Source organism: Ursus arctos, unplaced genomic scaffold (assembly GCF_023065955.2).
Source record: "Ursus arctos isolate Adak ecotype North America unplaced genomic scaffold, UrsArc2.0 scaffold_17, whole genome shotgun sequence".
In the NCBI taxonomy this organism is placed as follows: domain Eukaryota; kingdom Metazoa; phylum Chordata; class Mammalia; order Carnivora; family Ursidae; genus Ursus; species Ursus arctos.
In genome coordinates, this window is record NW_026622841.1 from 28,009,794 (window position 1) to 28,025,813 (window position 16,020).

Here is a 16,020-nt window from a genome sequence, read left to right on the forward strand (position 1 = left end):
GAAGATGTGGCATCATATGGATATTTCGTATGCATGGGATTATGAGGTGGAGGTAGATGGTGACACTGGGTGAGGCATAAGGCCAAGATAAATCTGGCTGCAGGTGCTACTTCTGTCTATGTGGGTGTGTGCTTGATTGTCTGTGCTGGATGAGTTTTAAGCTCTTCTAGAAGTTACTCTTTGCACCTACCCACAGGAGCCAAAAAAGCAGGAATAAGCAAGGGAATATTTCCTTGAATGGCATGGCTTTACTGTGGCCGTTTCTTCAGGGGAGGCTGGTCGTTAGGTCTAAGGCATCTATCCCAGCCTCTGCTTGTCCTCTCCCTGCCAGATCGAAGCTATTAGACCAGTGTGTTCATGGGCTCCCTCAGGCCTGAACCAGATCCTTGTTCTTCCTCCTCCGTGTAGCAACAGGAAAGGCTTTTCTGAATCCTGAATCTTCAGTAAAGAGAGGAAGGGATAGATGAGGAATGAATTTATTCCCCTGCCCAAGTACACTGTGCAGCCCTTTTATGAGACACTCTAAACTGTGGGGAAACCAGTTAGGGGAGGTCATATGGCATGGTATCGCAGGAGAGAGGGCCCTGATATCTCTTCTGGGGTGGGGGCTCTGAGGGTACTTTAGAGAAGCTTCTTCAAGGTCAGGACATGGTCTGGATCACTGCTGAGCAAAGTCTGGATTACAAGCCTCTCTGAGCCTACAGCCAAGCTGTGACCACAGGACAACTAATCTTGAGGGCTCTCTGCCTTCCTGTTCAGACTTGCTCCCCTCCCTTCACCCGCTACTTCAACCACTGCTGAACCACTTTGTACTCCTTACCCATCCTGCATCTTTTCAACACTTTAAACTTTTTTCTTTTTAATCAAGGACCTGATAAGGAATGTGATGAAAGGGGAGGCCTTTTCTCCAGAAGAGCATACCTGCATGAGTTTAAATGTCTCTTATCAGTTGCCACAGAGACAAAAATGAGTCTGGTGTAGACACAGAAGTTTTGGGACTGTATCTAGAGTCCACAGTCCCTGGAAGTCCTTCAGCTAATTAAAGTTCCTTGAGTCTCTGAATTACATTCTTTTGCCATAGAGTCCCAGAGGAAGGTTTGGATAGAATATGGTCTATTGAAGATGTGGATCAGAAATAGCTTTGTATTTCACCTGGTTCCTCTTTTTTTTTTTTTTTTCCTTTTAAGATTTCATCTATTTGAGAGAGAGAGAGAGAGAGAGAAAGAGAGGGAGAGAGAGGGAGAGAGAGAACTAGCAGGGGTAGGAGGGAGGGGCAGAAGGAGAAGCACACTCACCCCTGAACAGGGAGCCTGATGCAGGCTGGATTCCAGGACCCTGAGATCATGACCTGAGCCAAAGGTAGCTGCTTAACCGACAGAACCACCTAGGTGCCCCTACCTGCTTCCTCTTAATAGAGAAAGTGAATTTAAAAACTCAAGGGAATGAATCTTGAGTGCTAGGGTTTACAGGCTTTGAGGCATGCAGTTGGTGGAAGATGTCTGAAGTGAAGAGCACCACTGGCTTCCCTTTTCCCCTCTCCATCACAGACTAAACTCCCTGTGTGGGTAAGGCCAGTGGATCTTAGAGTCTTTAGCTTTTTCTACAGAAAGCTAGCTAATAGGTGCCCAAATCCATGGCACCATGTCCTGAGTCTGGCTTAAATGGTGTGGTGCTGAGTTTGAATTCAATGGCCTTTCCTATAGAGCATGGAAGCCTTTGCTTAGCTGGAGTTTTCATTATAAGGAAGTTGACTTATATCAATATTAAGAGCAAATGTCTTAGCTTTTACAAAAATATTTTATAAGACCCTTTTCTTACATGGATATCACACATTTTTTTTAAAAAAAAACCATGCATTCCTTGTGTTTAAAAAGTACAAACCAAAGTTCACAGCGTCTTCTTCCAAATACCTCCCATCCCAGCTGCAATGATGTCTCAATCTCTGCCCCGTCATTCTTTGATTTAAAACTTTGAAGCCTGCTAAGTAAAAAAGTAAATGCTATTGGAAGAGGCTGGCTTTCTGCAGCTCGTATCATTCAGGAACTTCTTAATCTAGGTTAGTTTATTAAATTAACTACAGCCGGGGGTAGAAGACAAGCTGAAAAGCTAGGAGGCCAGAAATAAAAAGGACAAGAACATTCATACTATATCATTTTTCTGAGGTTTTGTAGTGTGGGAGGTTAGGGTTGAAAGAACTTGCCAGGAATATCTAAAGTTAGCCAAGAGTTCTCTATCAATAGTGGATATGCCTGGGAGGGTAGTGGAGAGGTGTAGAGTGACACGTTGAAAGTCTGCAGAGGATGAAGGGAGTATGCTCAGGGGAGATACCACTAATAACCCAAGCAGAGTTTGGGAAATCAGCTTAGCCATTGTTGTCTTATGGGCATGTCAAGGATTCTCCTGGGGCTGGTGATCAGAAGGGGAAGTTTATTTTTACTATTATCTAAAGATTCCTTCTTGATTTAGGCATTATTGTTTTAACTTTCTGGGTGAAACTTCAAGCTGGGGCAAGTTCGATGCCTTTGACTGGTTCTCATATTAATTTTTAGTAGTGTCAGAAATGGAAATAAGGGGACAGACCATTGTGTTATATGTTCTTTTCTATTTAAATTACACTTAAAAAATTCCGAGGTAAGATGAAAAAATAATGCTGATCTAGGATTCTGGGATTTCTGGAAGGACTTGTGGAGAGGGCTTGTGGTCTAGGTGTTTGTAGATCTGAAGAGTCATAATAAGTAGTCTAAAATGAGGTGCTAGGCCTAGATCGTGATTGCCCCTGAGCTATGTGTTTGGTCCTGGCCATATCATGTTGTTCCTTTTATCCTATGTGGTAGATTATTTTCAAAGATGGCTGCAGCAGTTCTTCCCATGCTCCTTTGCAATGTGCCTTTGCCACTTCTCCCACTGAGAGGTAGAATATATTTTCCCTCCCCTTTAAACCCTGGCTGACCTTGTATTTTGCTTTGACCAATAGATAGAACATGGCATGGTAATGTTGTATTGACTTGTGAGGCTAAACCTTAAGAGACCTCACAGTTTCCGGTTTCCCTCTTGGGGCCCTAAGATCCCCATGTTCTGAAGAGATCTAGTCCTTCCTACTGCAGGATGAGAAGTCTGATGGAAGAGGCATGACAGATGGCAGCTGGCACCAACTTGCAGACAAGCCATCAGATATTGTAGCCATATGACTGATTGCAACCGGCAAAAATAAAACCATCTAGATTGCCAACCCACAGATTTGAGAGAGATACTAAATCTTTGTTGGTGTAAGCCTCTAAATTCTGGGGTGGTTTGTTCAGAAACAGAGAACTAAAACATCATGCAGCACTTACATAACAATGCTACAAGTGAGCATGTGTAGAATGTTTTATCGTTGGAATAGGTTTTTCACATGCAATCTTGTTTGCCCAGATCCACAAGAAAACCTTATTTTCCAAATCTGTAGAGTAGTTGTGGGAGCTTCATCCATATTATAGAGGAAGGACCTGAGGTGTAGAAAGATTTCAGGCTTCACCCACCATGATAAGGCTGGTCAGTGAGCGGGAGAGGCTCAAACAGAAGTTGCGTCCCTCCAGATCTCCTCTTTGCTTTGTACCACGTTGAGAAGGTTCTCTTGAGAACACATGTGGATGGTTGGTAAAAGCCAGGGGAACAGTCCCAGCTTGACAGTTCTTGGAACACACAGCTACGATCCGTGCCTGTGTTAACAAGGGAAGCAGTTTGCCGTGGACATAGGCCACTGAGGACTCCACTGTGGGACCAGAGGCCTCCCTTCGGCTGCCATGCCGTCAGATCTCCTATAGCCTCTAATAAAACCTCAGCCCAGCCTGCAGGGGTTCATTAATTGGTGTGCAGCTCTGACATGTTTTTGTAACTGCTAGCTTAAAAAATAAATAACGTAAAATATACCCTAAGTTACCACAATCCTAAATTAGCACAGGCGAACTGTGCCGCCCTGTGGAAAGAGTGGTGGAGGTTCTTGCCCATGATTTCTCAGGTAATGGCTACGCCAAGCAAAATAATCCCTTTTCTGTACCCTCCTCACTGCCTTTCAGTATAGGCCCTCATCATTTCTCACGAGATCCCTATGACAGCTTCCCAACTGGTGTTCCTGCTTTAACACAACCCTCTTTCCCCCTCTAACCACATTGCACATTGGTGCCAATTCTGTGTCCTAGAGCAAACAGGAACTTCTAGGCAGGGGAGCGTAAGATTCTTTGTCATTATTTAAAACAGTCTTGAGAGATAGTAAAACGTATCATTTGTTGACTAAATATGAGAGCCACCATGGGCACTGCCTAATTATCTAATTCTAACGATTGCTGCATCTCTCAGTTTATGCTCAAAATAAGTTGAGCAGTGCCTGCTTCTGTGGAAGCATTGCTATTTCTCTCATCTTTATGCCTTTGCTCATCATTCTGTCTCTGTCTGAAACCTTCCCCTTTTTTCTGCACTTCTTCACCAGTCTAACATCTGCCCAGGGTCTCATATAAAGCTCAGGTGTCAACAGCATTGGGAAGTGTTTCCTGTGCTCTTCACTCCCAGGATCACCTCATAATAGATTGAGTGTATAGTCGAGCCACAAGCAGTTAGATACTTCAAGGCTATAGAAGCAAAGATTTTGTCATGACAAAGGCCAATATGGGTATATCATCAGAAGTTCATTAAACCCAAGTGTAAACATACTGATTGAAGCTTTTTATTCACGAAAGGTAATATTGAGCCTAGAAGTGACAGATGAGTTAGAGTATGGTGATGAGGAGAGGACATGAGGTACGAGGTTGAAATACATTCAAGGTCAAAAAGGTAATGGTAGGTGTAGGACAATGACAGTACAGATTTCTTGCCTGCTAAACCAATGTATTTTTATATCAGCCTAGGCCAATTATTTGTATGAAGGTGGATAAAACATCATTAGTCTTTTCAAGTAAAGAAATATATATTTTCTGTACAAAAATAGTAAAAGAATCTGTCTCCATAGCATTATTGGATCAAGCAATCGAAGTTCATTAACCATTCCATTCCATTAGACAACCAGAAATTCAGTCATGCAACTGATACTTGCCACTGAATCAATGAGTTGTTTGGCTACATAGCCTAAATAGCACAGTCATGTGGGTGTTGTGTAGACAGACACAGCCTGGCTTTCTCTGAGGTGGTAATCCAGCAAACAAACAAACCCGAGGGAACTATGTACACACAGGCTGGTTCCCTCACATTGCCCACCAACTGAAGCAGATTAAATTAATAACTTTGCTCTGTTTATGGACATGCTGGTTATAAGCAATGTAGGCGTCTCGGTGACAATCAGCCAGGCAGAGAAACCAATTAACTAGTGGATCTAAATCACAGGAAAGAGGAGCCATTTCCTAAATGACCTGGATACATTCTTGGTATAAATTACCAAATTAATTAATGAATAAATCTTAAGTCTTTGCTGGTTTGCAACTTCATTCATTCATCAAATTTTATTAAGCAACACTTCTGTGTTAGACATTGAGAAACAATGAAAATTAAAATGTGTTTCTTATATCCGAAAAGAGATACAGAGGGGCTCCAAGTAGATATTTTCAAGTTGATTCTTCTGAGCATTACTTAGATCCCAAGTCCTGGAAGGTGAAAGAGAAAGAAAGGGGGAAGAGAACTATCTTCAGTCATGCCTGATTACACCCACCTGGTGATTTTACATGCAGAAGCTTTGCCCTGGGTGAAGGGGGGTTGAAAACAGCTGACTCACATGGATGTCACACACATCTTCAGAGAGCTATGTCCTCTTCCAATGTAATAGCCAAATTGGTTAATAATTCCTTACATTTGCTCCAGTGCTTTTTTGCAGTATTTCACATATATTGCCTCATCTGACCTTTATCTTCAATTTCATCCTAAGAAAGCACAAAGAGAAGCATCATTATTTCAATTTTAAAGATGAGGAAATTGAGGCCTAGAAAGTTGAACTGATTTTCCAAAGCCATATACTTAGTATCACATTCAGCATTGCTTTTGAGGACCTGGGAATCCTTACATTGGAACACTTTTACAAAATGGAGACCGTTTCTTGATTGTTCATAGACATTACCTGGATTTATTTAGGGTAGTGATGGTGGAATAGACCTCAACCCCTTTGTTAATGTCCAACAGAGGTTGGGTCAGTATCTTTGTTTGAGTGGTCCTCTGTGAAGCTCTCCTCCCGCCTCCCTCCTGCATCTTTCACTTATCCACTGAAGTCTGTGGAAGGTCCCTGGTGAGCCGTGAGGCCTTGTCTGGCTTCTCAAATCCATATTGCTCAGCACCTTCTCTGACTTCCCTTAGCATTGTGAAGGGGTAGGATATGAATGAAGACTGAAGAATCATTCATAGTCTAAGGATCCAATCGAAGTGGGAAATTGACTTGGCATATTGAGGAAAAACTTCATGGAGAAAGTGGAAAGTAGAACCTTGAAGAACAGACTGAATGTGGCCTGTTAGGAAATCAGGAAAAGATCTTAAGGTCCATCCACACCTTCCCGGAAGCACTTGTAAACAAGAACCCCGGGCAGATTCCAGTAGAGCCCTGTGATAGTTTCTTCCCCTTCTGTGACCCTGAATGACACCCTTGTGCTCATTAGCACCACTTGAGCCAGTCAGTCTAGTTATGTGGGACATAGAAGACTCTGTCCCTGCCCTCACAGTATTTACCATATAATTAGCCAGAAAATGTGAGGGTAAGAGAAGGAAAGAAATGCTCCTAAGGACAAAATGATTTGAGGGGTTTAGGGAGAGAGGCCATCAACAGGGATTAACATCATAGGTAATTACCCAATCCCCTCTTCTATTTGTCACAGCAGATGCAGGCCTGGCCTCAAGTTGTAAATTGCCTGAAAGATGCTTCCTGTTGTCCTTCTCTGCGGTTGTGCTCTTGTTCCTCTTTAAGGGCAAGAACAGCTGTTCACTACCCCATCCACGTACTTGGAAAACAGCTGTAATTAATGTAGATAGCTTTAATTGAGAAAAATGTTAGTCCAGACTCAGAGGTTGCCTGGTTTAGGAGAAAGAAGATGGATGGGCAGTATATCTGGAGACCTGATTTGCCAATACCCAGTTGTGTGCTTTTAGGCGAGGTCCTTGAACTTGGAACTTATCTGTGCACGATGGGGATAGTAATACTTGCCTACTTATCTCCTGGGACTACTATAAGGGAAAAATGTGGTCATAGATAAGAAACCATATAGGAACACATAAAACACTATACACGCTTAAGGGAAATTTAACCTCAATTGGACAAAACATGAAACAACTGGAAGCATTTTCTTTCTTGGTCATGTACTTAAGAAAGAAGAATGGTTTAGAGGGTGGGTGGATAGGAGTAAAATAACAAGATTTTTATCTTCCATTCTTAACTACATATATGAGACACAGTAAAGTGCATTTGTTTCCAACCATATATTGATTATTTTCACATTTTCTGTTTGTAAAGTGAGAGTGGATATTAAGAAGCTGTGACCCTTCTTGAGGAAGAAATAATATTGCATTTATAAACTGAAGTAAAGATTCTCCAAAAGCAACAGTGATGAGTACTTATTAAGCACATACTTGGTGACCAGAATTATGCTACAAACTGAAATGTATGTAAAAATAAAAAGTTTTTAAAAATGATAAAGAACAAGAATGAGCTACAAGTTAATCTCTAAACTTGTAATCACTTTTGCAAAACAATAGAAACGGCAACAATAATCTTACAAACTCTGGGCAATGCTTATAATTCTTTTTGTTCCTTGTACTAAATTATGTAAACTAAAATTTTGTAACTTGAGTTTGCTAGCCAAACCCTCCATGAATATTCAACTAGAAAAGAAAAAAGACAATGATTTACTCTCAAAAGTGGCAAATTACTGTTTTTGGAGGGTTCACTGGATGTACACAAACAATGATCATTTGGAGAAAAATATGGTAAAATTGATGTTGAGCATAGAAGGAATATTACTAAATGGTAGTTCTCCAGAAAATTAATCTAGGATGTATAATAAATAAAGGGAGAATAGACTCCACTATACTAGCTTTAGCTCTCACCCATAAACGGCAACTCCCCAATTTCTAATATCACAGAAGTAAAGGCTTACAAGGATTTTTGGTTTCTCTTGTATGCTCCTACCAAGGACTAATGCTCATACACGTGTCTTTGAATAATCACTAATGTTCTTATCTTTTGGTTTTGACTTCCATGACTTTAGATACTACATAAGTTCTCTGTGAATAACATCAAGATACTGGTTAGTCCTACTAGAATGAAAGTTCATTAAGGGCAACTTTGTCTACACCTGTTTTTCCAGAGCTTAAAAGAGACCTTGTGTCACAGATGATAGACATTCAATAAATATTTTTGGACTCTTGCGGGCAAGTGTGTATATGTGTGAATCTGAGGTCTGAGCAGAATGGAGAAAGAAAACTGCAGAGACAGAAAAAGATTTTTGGACAAGGAGATCATGAGGTGATCAAACTTGCTGTATGGGACGTAAGGAAATAGTTATCCATCCATCCGCCCACCCACCACTCACATAGTAAAGTAGTGAAGTTGGGTTGAAATGACTATTTAATGTAGCCAAGGAGATATCTGTGGGGCATGCTAGGGGCAGGTTTGAATTTTGCTGACGAATGAGAACATGTTTCAACACATAGTAGAGAGTTCTTTTGAATTCCCTGAGACTGGAAAGGATGGAATTGAGGGAGAAGTTTTTACTTAAAGACCAACAAGTGGATTGAGGGACTTTTTATTATTATTCTAAAGGCAGTATGATATAATGACCAAAATTTCAGGCTCTAAAGTCAGACAGGTCAAGGTCTGAATTTCGTCCCTACCACTAAAGGCTACAAGGAAAGAGAAATTACTTAATCTCTCTAAGCCTTAGTCTCCTCATTTTTTATGTGGAATGAAAAATAACCCACATAGAGTTGTTGCAGGAATAAAGTAATACATGTACTGTATTTAGTATAGATTCCAGTGCTTAGTGTTCAAGAAAAGATATTTTTTTTAAGTGGGCTCCATACTGGGTGGGGCTTGAACTCATGACCTTTAGATCAAGACTTGAGCTGAAATCAAGAGTCTGACGCTTAACACACTGAGCCACCCAGGTGCCCCTATTCTTACTCCTTTTATATGATACAACAGTATTTTAGCGCACCTGCTTTGGTAGATGGATTAGAGAGAAAATATTTGAGCTAAGAGCAATTAAGACTTTTTTTTTTTTTTAAGGAATTCAGAAATGGAGTTTAAAAAGTTTGGGGTGTCGGATATTGAAAATGGAAGATAAATGATGGAATTCAGAGATAGTGTGGAGCTAGGAACGATTGGCAAGATTCAAGTTGAAATTTTAATCCTGATAGTGATGCCCATTAACTGAAATGGAAATTTCCAGAATGTTTTTTAGACTATGAGCTATCATTGTGTTGCCTGGTAAATTATGATCTTCTAGAAGCATCTGATTATGGAATCCAACATTCATTTATAAATAAGGGTATAAACTGAAACAAAATATTGTCATAATCTTTTTTCATGTACTCACATTCTCTGAAGAACTGAGAATTCTTACTCCCGTGTCAAAGTCTAGTGGCTGTAGAGAATGGTGATGATTTCTTGAAGCATCTATCTGCACAAACTCTTTGATTAGATCTTTGAGGTCTAGTTCTTTCTTTTGGCCTGATTTAAACTAGACAATCAGAATAAAGACTGGAGAAATTCTTATATAATTCCAGCTTAAAATCTGATTTATTCCTGAAGTCATTTTTAAAAAATGAAAGAATTTTATATGCATTACCTGAGACACTTTAGATTTTTTAATGAAGTTTTTAAAATAGTAGTATAGTTAACATAAGACCTTTTAGATGTTTTTTAAAAAGTTCTATACCTATGTATCAGTGTAAGGAGTTTTACAATAATGCAAATATAGAAATATACTGGTATCCTTTTTTTCTTTTGAAAATCATACAAAGTCAGGGTAAAGGACAATTTGTGTAATTTTGACAAATTATCCCCATCCGATCCATATCCTAGTCATATAATTTTCTAAGTAAATTTGTACTTCACATCAATCTTGTAACATGGGAATGATTTTTTATTAGTTAGGTATAGTAAGCTTCAGTAACAAATAGCTCCCCTAAGTTTCAGTGGATTAAATAATAACTGTCTAAAGGCTATGTTTAGGTTGTGAGGGTGGTTCTTTTCTACACATTCAGGGACTCAGGTTAATGTCAACTCTGCCATCTTCAGCCCATAGCTTTTAAGATTGGTCTGGTGTTAGCATCAGTTGGGAGGGGAAGAGTATAGAAGAGAATATGTAAAGCCGTTTTCAATGGCTAGATTTTAGGTAGAAGGTAGCAAAGATTATTTCCATTTCCACTTCACAGGCTTAGAACTCAGTCAAATGACCACAAGTAAATGCAAGGTAGGTTCAGAAATGTAATTTACCTGCCTCTTCAGGAGGAGAGGAGAGGGATAGTGGTGAGTTGCCAATAGGCACAGCCACCATCTTTTCTGTATTTATCAGAAATATAATATTCACTAATAATCATTATATGGCTACCCATCCGACTTGTTTATCTTGAAGCTAGGGTTAGGACTTTGGTACACAGTCTAATTACTTAGCGCTTTTTCCATGAGAATATGCAGTGAGGAGGACAAGACCTCCCATGTCTTTTATGACAGAGTTGTGGTTGTACAAAAACCCGTGTCGGATTCCTGTCTTGAGTGTGATGTGCTACATAAATTTGTACAAGTGATGCATTTTCTTGGACATTTGTAAAAAATGAAGTGCTCGTCCACGCAAATACGAAATTTTGAACATTTTCCAAGTCCAGAGTTAAATGTGATTTCTGCAGCATAATTGGACTTTGATAAAAATAGGTCAATATAGTCAAGATAGCCTAGGATAATCTTTCAGTAGGGGTCAAGGTTTGAGCAGGGTCTTAGGGACTAGGAAAATAAATACCGATAAGGAACAGCACATTTATTTTAGAGAAAAAGCTCACTAGCAAATTTATCGTATCAATAAATATTTACTAAGTGTGTACTAGATACCAGTTACTGAGCTAGGTGTTAGGGATATGGGAGTTAGCAAGACAAACTTGGCTCTTGCCTTGATGGAGATTAAGTCCAGCAAATGAAGGGAGAAGACCGTGAGCATCATGCATATTCAACAGTGAAGCACTTTGCCTTTTTAAACAGTGTTTATACGGAGGCAATAAGAGATGGTGTTGGGTATATGAAAGATGCCTAACGACGAAAGTCTTGAATCCCAAGTGGAGGAAAGTTTTGGTCTTTTAGTATAGCCTGCTATAGAAGATTTCTGAATTGACATGAGATAAGATAACAGGAATACTGAAGGAAAGGCATTATGTGGGATGAATTGGAACATCTTTTCCTGGAATTTTTATTTAGCATAATGACTTGTTCTGGAGTTTACATGTGTAGGGTTACTCAGAGATATATGCAGAGACTCCAAGGGCCTCAAACCTCCCCTGTAGTCTCTCTTTACCCATCGTCACTTAACCACCAAGCCATGACTGATAATTTACAACTTGGTCAGTATTAGGCCTGCTGTTTGCAATCTACAGATATGGCCCAGTAGGCAATTGCAATTGGCTAACACAAGCAGATTGATCTGTTTCACTGAGTGGGGCTGCACGTGTTTCATGGCAAAGATTAGAGAGTGATTCAGCATTCATGAGAAAACATAGCAACAAAAGGTTAGTGGAACAGTCCTAGGAGTGGAGCCATATTGGGAGCAATTGTGGAAGGAAATGGTCTGGATTTATTATCTACATTAAAGATATTGTGGGTCCCATGGATACCAGGAGTGTCATGGAGACCCAGCTAATAGGTTTTTTATTGGATTATTGTCAGGCTGCTGCACCTGCTTTGAAAGAGGGAACGTTTGCTTCGTTTCCTGGCAGAGACTACAAGCTGTGAAGCTGAGAACAATCATTGGGGTTGGAAATGGAACTGATTATTTTTTAGAACTTGTGCAAGGATTGCAGGGCTGATCTCCCAATTGTAGAAGCATATGAGAAACTTAAAAATCCAGAAAATAGAAAATGCAGTTTAGAAGCTCACATTATTTTTTGGATTCATAATATTCACATAGAAGAAGATTGTCTGGATAAGACCCTAAACCCCTAAATTTCGTCAGCTGGACAGTTAATGAGCTCACATGATTCCACTCCATAGGTCTTCTTCTAACCCTCCCAAGCAGTGACCATTTTTATTTTTCTCTAACTGGATTTGGTCATTCTTTTTATGTTTTGTTTATAGTCGAGGTGTGGTATAGATATAAGTCATTCTTGGACTTTTGGGGTTAATATGGATAAAGGGTCTGGAAAACTGCACTGAAGTCTGGAGCTGGTTCAGTAATTCTAGCACTGGTCTAGAAAAATTACAAAAGTAATACTAGCTTTTAGGTTAGTTTTGTAATTCTAGGAGATAATCGCCTAAGTCACCTACCCCTCTAAATGAGGTAATAGCTCAGGTACTGCAATTTTCTCTTTCCTCTTTTCTAAATAACAGCTGTGTTGTTCTAATCTTGTGGTTCAATGGGTGAGTGAATAAACAAGGAAGTTTGTGGCAAGATACAGTGCAACGAAGATTGGCAGCTCCAGGTCATTACAATTTAATGTACGCGTAGATAGTCATGACAAATAGGGGACTGATGACTTTTTAAATCATTTTGATGCCCGGCTACACACCAGTGACTAGTACCTTAAGAGGATACTTTTAAATAAGAGGCACTAATACAGTCATCGTCATGGCCACCACGGGTCGCCATGTAGCAGTAGGTGGCCTCTCTCTCAGATTCCTATCTCTTCTCGACTCTTTTTGCTCCTGGAGAAGGCTTCGTGGGATCCGTGTAGGTTTGCACTCACAGGCTGATTTCGTGCAGTGCTCCGCTGTTGACGTAGGGGATTGATCTGACCTAGCTTTGCTCTTCGGGAACTTCCTCAGACGTTCAGAGTGATGGAGCGTTGGAACTGTATCACAGCACCTTTGCCACAGTCCAGGTTAGAGAACTGATTTCAGGAAGGTTTCTAGTAGTGGCAGAGTCAAGTCTGATTTCAAGGCCTCCGGTTCCTGGTCAAGGGCTCCTTCCACTGTGCAATTTGCTTTGCTACTTTTCTCCCAACACAGGCATCCTTCTTCTCAGGCTCATCTCTAGGGTGACTAACTTATTCTATCTTAGCAGGGACTTTCCTGGTTGTAGCACTAAAATTCTCATTCTCCAAGATTTCCCGCAGTCCAGGGAAAACCAGATTACTCAACACCCTAAAACTGGGTGTCTGCGCTGTTGTCATTATACTCAGAATTGCTTGCTATTCCTGAACACGTGGTATATAGTTCGACTCTGGCCTTTGTGTAGGTTGCTCCTTCAGCCTCAAATGTGCTCTTGGTCTTGTTTCATGGTGCGGTTCTCCCCATTTGTAAAAAACTCAGTTCAAACATCACTTCCTCAGGTAAAAAACTGTTCTTTGGGCATTTTTAGGTGGCACTCATCTGTTCTGAGTAGCACTATGAGCATATAACCATTAAAACATTTTACTACAGAGTATGGTGATGGTTGACAACTTTTCCCTCTGTTTAGCTGTGAGAATTTTAGCCTTGAAAGCAGAAACTATGCCTTATTTATCTTTGTCTTCCCTTCACCTAGCTTGGCGTCTGGTATATAGTAAGCGCTCAATAAAAGTTAGTAACAGTTGAAACCTATGAATGTGGTTTTTGGTACTCCTATATGTCCCTTCGCATTGCTACCTACCCTTTGCCCAGAAGCCTCTACTCTACTAGGTGCACTTATTTCCCTTCTCTGAGGATTTATTGTTCATCAGGTGGTTCTTAAAAGACAAAGACCTTTTAAGAATAAAAGGAATCACATCTCTAATTTGAAATTTGAGACACTTCAGTTTGATACTGGTGGGGTGTGTGTGTTGGGGCAAGAATGTATATTCTTTAAGTCACACCATGATAGGCAATTGCCTACTCAGACTCATTCTAAAGCAGGTCCAGGTGAATAGAAGGGCCATATGTATATATATTAATCAGTGGTGACAGGCAACTACTCTCCGAGGCCCCAGATGAGCTTGACAGCAGCAGGCTTTCTGGTTTATGGTCTGCACTGAGCCTGTCCGTATGTTTGTTTGGCATGGTTCCTACAAATACGAGGAGATGCCCAGGAGGGTCAGCATTGAAGTGTGAGTCATCGGGATGGCTTTGACTCAGAACTTGGGATCACAGCCTCCTAGACTCTCAGACCAGCTTTGGAGTAGTGCCTTGAGGGGCTGTTTCCAATGTGTTATTTGTTAAACCCAAGTTTTCCTGCTGACTTGATTAGTGAGAAATGAATGCAGTGACTTGGTTTATCCTTTGTAGCCATATACCATACGATGTGTGGAAACATTGCTGGTCAGGGAGTCAAGAGGCTTGCATTCTTCTACCAAACCTGCCTCTGTTCAGCTCTGAAGCTTCATTGGCCTAAATCCAAATTTCCTTGCTATAAATTGAAGTGGTTTGCTCCCCCCCTTTCTTTCTCTGCTATCTTCCAATGCAAAACCTCTCTAATTCCATCACTTGCTGTATCTCTGGGTCTCAGATACTTCTAAAAGATGAGTATCGTGAACACAGAACTACAGTACTCTAAGAGGTCAACTCACACCCTTGAACGTGTTACCCCAATCAAATTGAAAAGTTCTCAGAGGGAAGAAAAAGCCTGCACCCGATTATCACTCTGCAAAGCTCTCCAGCCACGTGTCGACTACTGACCTTTGTAATCAGCACTGCCCGACCAGCTCAGTATATTCTCTGGATGAGTGAGCAGGTGGATATTAAGAGCCTCCTCACTGATTGTGCTGCCTGTTAGCAGGGTGTGTGCTCTGATGAGGGTCTGTCCTTCGAGAAGGAAAGGCTCCAACCAAACACAGGGAAGAGAGCTTTGGGAAGGCACACTGCACTAGGAGCCAAGAGCCCCAACGTTCAGTCCCTTCTAACTTGTGCAATCATTCTATGTCCTTGGGCAAATCACTCAGCTGTAACACCCAGTTTCAAATGTAAAATTAGTCAGGAAAAAAGTTAGAATGCACAGGGACACATCAGTTCTATTATAAGAAATCAGAAAATCTTTAAAGCAGGAAAAAAATTTCCCCAGCTGAAATTTAAACAGGCAGATGTTGTATAATCTGAAACACATCGTAAGTTAAAAAAAAAAACAAAACAAAAACAAAAAACAAAAAAACTACTCCTTGGGCTTAGTAACAGTTCCAATCTGGCTCCCCTTCCATTCTTTATGATTCATCACTGTGTGTCGAGCGCTGAGATTGGACATGACTCTATAGGCCACAAAATGATCCAGGTCCTCCTGACTAGTTTTAAGGGAGTTGGAAACTGGAAACTATATTCTAGAAACCCCAGGTGTCCAGGGGGACATGTTTTTAGACATAAAAGATCTCTGAGTTTGTTTGTTTTTGTTTTAATTTCCTCCTCTTTTCCTTTTGGAAAGACTTTATTAGAGACACCATCAGATGGGAGAGTTCCGCAGGAATTTAAATGAAGAGGAGATGGCGTGCCTTGGAAGTGCAGTGTAGTGAAAGGATTTGAGGATAAGGCTAAGCGTGGTTTATATCAGATCAGGTCACATAACTTGGTACCCTCATTGTCAGTTTGAAGTTCTGTGCCCTGTACGATAGCCTCCACCCTGGCCATTCACTTCCCAGGCACACTGGTAGGGGAGGAGGGGGCAGAGCCACACAGGACCACCACCCACGGAAGTTCTCTGCCATCCGAAACCCAAAGCTGGCATAGTTTACCCTCACATGCCAAACCAAGCACGTCTCCTTTCCCTCACCTTTCCCATCTTGGTGAATAATGCCATTATCTACTCAGTCTCCCACCTCAGAACCCTGGAGGGTTTTAGATTCCTTCCCTTCTCATGTCTTGTACTAACTGCTCACCTTAGTCCCTCGTTCTCTTTTCTTCTTTCTATTCTCAGCACACTCACCTCAGGTCATGTGGCT

General features: G+C 40.8%; 1 long non-coding RNA gene across 1 annotated transcript in view; it reads left to right on the forward strand.

Annotated features, from left to right (window-relative positions):
* The window catches only part of LOC125282718 (uncharacterized), a 93,259-nt gene that overhangs the window by 35,978 nt on the left and 41,261 nt on the right, over positions 1 to 16,020 (forward strand). The window lies entirely within an intron of this gene.